We start from the raw sequence: 5,975 nt of genomic DNA on the forward strand, positions 1-5,975 counted from the left end.
GAGTAAAAAAGGCTGCTGAAGAATTGATGCATTTTATTGTTTTGGAAGAGGATATTAACAGTACTATGGACTGCCAGAAGAACAAACCAATCTGTATTAGAAGAATTACAGCCAGAATGCTCCTTAGAAGTCAGGATGAGAAGACTTCATCTCTCATACTTTGGACATATTATCAGGAAGGACCACTCTCTGGAGAAGGACATTATTCTTGGTAAAGTGGAGGGTCAGTGTAAAAGAGAAAGACCCCCCAGTGAGATGGATTGGCAAAGTGGCAGCAGTAATGGGCTCAAGCTTAACAACAATTGAGAGGACGGTGCAGGACCGGGCAGTGCTCATTCTGTTGTGCACAGGGCTGCTCTGAGTTGGAGTTGACTCAACAGCACCTAACAACATTTTTTCTGGCACTACAGGATGCTCCAGGTTTATCTTGGATATTCTCTGTCCCAGTCCTAGAACCAGCCATTTCTCTAAGGAACCCTGGTTCTTTCATTGGATAATGGAATTAGAAACCAAGATCTGGGTGCTTGATATACTCCTTATTCCTGGAGTATTGTCAGAGGTTCTTTTGCTCTTACAGTTTCTCAGTCGATATAAATCACATCATTCTTTTCTATATAATCTGTTACAATAATTTATTTGTAGGTCTACTCTAAACGTTGAACCCCTTCCTAAACCTCCAGCATTTACATTGCTGTGATTAGGAAATATGGTGTACTTTTAGATCCAAATAGTACGTTATGATTACATTTTTATTTCATTTTCAAAGGTTCCTAAAAAAAAAAAATCTCAAAGCAAATATTCTTCTTTACAATATACCTATTTCTCAAACTCATTTTTTTAAATCTGTAGCTTTAAAAAAAAAAACATATTTGCTCTTTCCCCCTAAATTTATGGTTGCTTTTATTTATTTTATCCTTGTTGGAGAGGCAATATATAACTTTTTGTTATATCCAGATTTTCCACTCTAATTCTTTCTCCTTGATATAGTTTGCATCTCTTTCTTGAATTCCAATAACTTCTTGCTGTGATATGTACTAGTTGCTTTGTATTTAATGGCTTCCCTATATTTCCTTGAGTTTTTAATTGCTTTTAAAAATTGAATTCTAGGTCTTCATCCTATGTTGAAAGTTCATTTTCTACGATCTTATATGCTATCACATAAACCTCCCCAATACATTACTCTATATTCCTGTTCTAATCTGAACTGGTTGCTTTCTGGGCCCACTGTACAGCTGTAATCTTGAGAGTTTCCTTTAGTTTTGTTCTTGTATGGATTTAGTGTTCTTGTGATTCATACCTTCCTCTTTCTTAGTTTACTTCCTCATGAACTAAGTATTCAAGGAAGCTACTTGAGAATGTACATTCTCAACAAAGGGTGCATGAGAGGTGAACTTTCTGAGTCTTTGCATGTCTGGAAATAAGTTTATTCTACTGACTGTATTTGGACTGGGCTTGGGATTCCAAGTTGAAGATTGTTTCCTAAGAATCCTGAAGACATTCTCTCATTGTCTCCAATAAGAGTTAGTATTGTTGATCGGGAAAGGCTATTAACAGAAACTCTGTTATTCTAATTCTTTCACCTTGGGAGATGATCTGTTTTACTTTATTTTTAGGATCTTGTTTGGATTCTGGACTTTCTAAAATATTACAGTAATTTACCTAACAACAGCATCTTATACTTACTCACTAATCACTATACCTTTTTATTTTGAAGATGTGCCTTTTTATTCCTCCCTAGGTAATTATCTTGGTTAAATAAATTTTCCTTGCTTTAATTATTACTATTATTTCCCCAAGATTTTAAGTTGCTGTTGTTATTAAGTGCCGTCAAGTTGGTTCTGACTCATAGTGACCCTGTATAGGCATTCCAAGATGGGTTTGAACCACCAATCTTTTGGTTAACAGTTCAGTGTTTATCCTACAGTGCCACATCAGGAATACAGATTTTAAGAAGTGAATGTTAAATTCCCAAGTAATCAAATGCTGTATTTCCTAGATATTCTTTAGTTGTCTTTTTTTTTTTTTTAATCTCTTATTTTCCCTTTTTTTTGGTTTTGTTTTTCCTCTACCTCTCAATTTCTTTCTTTCTTATATCTTTGTTTTACGGATACAGTGTGTTTTCAAATCTCTCTGAGTATGCTCAAATTTCTTTCCTGATCTTTAAGTTATTTCTGCTTTGGCTAGGGTCAGTTTTGCTATTTATATTGGTTTTCTCTTTCATGTTGCAGTCCTTCTCCCCACCCTCCACCCCCAGGTGTCTGAAATTCTTGGATGGTTAAGAATGAGACATTAGAAAGGCTAGCTGAGATCTCTTTATGTGGGCAGGATTTGCAGTTGGTTGAAGTTTTTGGTGAATGGTTTGGGAGTTTGTTGGTAATCTGACTCCTCAGGCTTGAGAGATCAAGCTTTTATTCAAGAGTTCTGGGTCACCTCAAGGTCAGTCCACAAGCAGCTTCTTGGAAACCTAGGGTTGCTGTAAGTCAGAACTGACTAGATGACACTTAACAATAACCACTCTTTGCCATTGAATTGATTCTGACTCATAGAGTTTTCATAGGACAGAGTAGAGCTAGCCTATAGGGTTTCCAAGGCTGTAATCTTTATGGGGAGTCCTGGGGTGGCGCTGTGGGGTAATGCACCAGACTGCAAAGCCATTGGTTGGTGGTTCAAGGTTGGTGGTTCAAGCTCACCATCTGCTCCTAGGAAACCCTATACAGGGTCACTATGGGTCGGAACCAACTTGACAACGCTTAACAACAACAATAACAACAATCTTTCTGGAAGCCCACTGACATACCTTTCTCCTATAAAGCATCTGGTGGGCTAGAACCACTGACCTGTGGGTTAGCAGTCAAACACCTTACTACTGGACCAGGGATCCTATTTTGCGATTGTTGTTCTTAAGTACTGTGGAGTTGATTCTGACTCGTAGTGACCACTGTATAGGGTTTCCAAGGAGTTGCTGGTGGGTTTGAACCACCAGCCTTGTGGTTAGCAGTCCAGTGCTTATTCTACAGTACCACACTAGGACTCCATTCTGGGGGTTGTTGTTGTTGTTAAGTGCGACAAGTTGGTTCCCACTCATAGTGACCCTGTGTAGGGTTTCTGAGGAGTAGTTGGGTTTGAACTTTGTGATTTAAAGTCCAGTGCTGATCCTACAGCACCACACCATTCTGGGGGTACTAACTAACACTTATATAGCTGCTTTAGGAGTCCCCGGACTAGGCCTACCTTTAAAAAACAACAACAAAAAAAGAGCATTTATTGTGCATTTATTATGTGCCAGAATCGATGCTAAGAAAGCGGTCTCCAATAACTCTATAAAGAAGTTATTATAAGCCTCATTTTACAGAAGTAACTGAGGCTTAGAGAGTTTTAAAAAGCTTACATATCTAGTTGGAATTCAAACCCAAGACTATATAACTTCAGAGTTCCCATTCTTACCCAACACACCATCTGGAGACTGAGATTTTGAGCTGAACCTCATGGGGAGACTGAGCAGCAAATGAGTTCATTTTGGGTCACTAAAGAAATAATCCAGACTCCAGAAGAACAGATGTGAAACAAGAGAACTGATGAGCCCAGTGGGCAGAATTTGAAGAATACACCCAGAGTAAACTCGATGATGCTTTAATGCTGCAAAAAGTTGTGGGAGGAGATGGGATGGTCTTTCTAACGTTAAAGATCCGGCAACATTTCTCTTCCTGTGAAAGGCTTGGCACAGCATCCATGGCCTAGCTTTGTGTTCTTGGCATGAGTGAGGGGTACATTGCAGGGAAGGACAACCTGTATTGCAGCCACCTGCACTTGCTCCCCTCCTCCCCTTGCAAGGATGGGATGAGTCAAACTGACTTCTGAGGCACAGTGATGCTACTTCCTTGGGATTTTTGAGATCGTTCATTTGTCTATTCATTAGTGGTTGTTACGTGCTGTGGAGTTGGGTCTGACCTTGAATAGTGTTTCCGAGGCTGTAAATCTTGATGGGAGCAGAAAGCCTCATCTTTCTCTCGCGTTACTGCTGGTAGTTTCGAACTGCTGACCCTGAGATTAGCAGCCCGACTTGTAAGTACTATACTCCTCAGTGCGCTAGGTACTGTGGATGAATGCACATGCTTCATTTCATTGTACTCTGCTTTACTGTTTATTATTCAAATCACAGATATTGACTTTTTTTTTTCCCCCCAACAAATTGAATGTTTGTGGCAACTCTTTGTTGAGCAAGTCTAGGATGAGGATGACATTGCGTGGAGAGGAAAGATAGAAAAAAGGGACACAAAGCAGTAGAGAACAACCTTCAAAGTAAATGGTTCAATGTGGAAAGTTTTTAATTCAGAGAGAATATTCCTTTGCACCTGGTATTTTAGAAGTGGGAACAGATAGAAGGTCTTATAGTTCATCTACCTGCTTTGAAAACCAGGCAAAGGCAAGGAGAAAAACACTGAGCATAAGAGGAATAATGTGACAAAAGACAGGGAGTTGTGACAATCATGTGAATGTCAGCAGCCTAGACACCTCACAGTCACCTCTGAAGTGATGTTAGCAGGCAGTGGGCATGGCTAGCTAGAGGAGAAACCTACTTTTCAGGACAGGTCCTGAGGGTGGGACTTTGGTCCCCTGCTTTTCTCACTGGAAGCTTCTTTGCAGGCGTCAGAGCTATCTTGTGCTGTTCTGTCAACCACGGCAGGATTGTCTGCCGGCTAATCAGTGGCTGCAAGACACACCAAATAAAGTCAGCCTGGAATAACCTCCCAGGTCTAGCATTGTCTATTTCTATTATAGAGCCAAGCCATTCCATAACCTCACTGCTTGTCTAGTAATTGTGGGGCATAAAGAAGGGGAAGAACCAGACTTCAGGGTGGGGCAGTTTGATTCAAAATTAAGGGTTGTGCCTGAAAATCTAATTCCAATCAGGCTTTGTTTTCTTAAGACAGTGTATAGAGAGTGGTAAGGATTGACGAAGTGGCTGCAACAATGACCTCAACCCAACCATTGTGGGGATATTGCAGGACCAGACAGTGTTTGGTTCTGCTGTGCATAGGGTCACGATGAGTCAGAATCTAACCACAACAATAAAGAGCCTTGGTAGGAATAGGGGTAGTTTAGCAAGGGAAATGGCTTTTCTCTGGGGAAAACCCTGAGTCTGGGAGTCTTTGCTACTATATCATCTCCCTCTGGATAATTTACACTTTTATATTTCATTCACTTTGGTGGACCAATCTGGATGGTGGTGATAGAAAGAGTGGATGAGAATGAAACCTTGAATCTGATTAGTACGATTTATGGCAATACACATTAACTATTATTATCAGAGAATTCGGTTGTATTATTATTAAGGCATGGGTGACAAGACTTTGGTTTGCTTATTTTGGACAGGTCCTTACGAAAGACCAATCACTAGAGAAGGATACTGTGCTAGGTAAAGTCAAGGGTCATTAAAAATGTGCAAGATCCTCATGAGTAGGGCTGATACTGTAACTCCAACAAGGGGCTTAAATATGTCAAAGGTCCTGAAAATGGCATGGGACTGGTCAGTATTTCATGCTGTTCTACATAAGGTCTTCATGAGTTGGAGCCAACTCAATGGCAACCAACAAAAACAACACGTTTATTAGAGATGGGTTCTTATATTCCACAGTATGAGCATTTGATGTGATGTTTGATTTCATAATAGGAGTTGAATGCAAAGGGTTTCGGGTCTAGGGGTGACTCCACCATGAAGCCATGTGGTTAAGGTGGAAGGGTCTCTACCTCACCTTTCTCATTTCATCTAGTGCCACTTCTCCACCTGTCCTTTCTACGTGTCTCATGAATGACAATCACAGTCATCTTCATCTGACTTCCACTTCTACCACTCTACTGAAATGGCCTTTGGATAGACCACCAGTGACCCCTAGGCTGCCAGATTCCGTGGACATTCTTCTTTGTATGTTTTGTGGGACCATGACAAGGTGGCTAGTCCTTCCTCTTGCAAACTC

The sequence above is a fragment of the Chrysochloris asiatica genome, unplaced genomic scaffold (genome assembly GCF_000296735.1).
Source record: "Chrysochloris asiatica unplaced genomic scaffold, ChrAsi1.0 scaffold00132, whole genome shotgun sequence".
Classification (NCBI taxonomy): Eukaryota; Metazoa; Chordata; class Mammalia; order Afrosoricida; family Chrysochloridae; genus Chrysochloris; species Chrysochloris asiatica.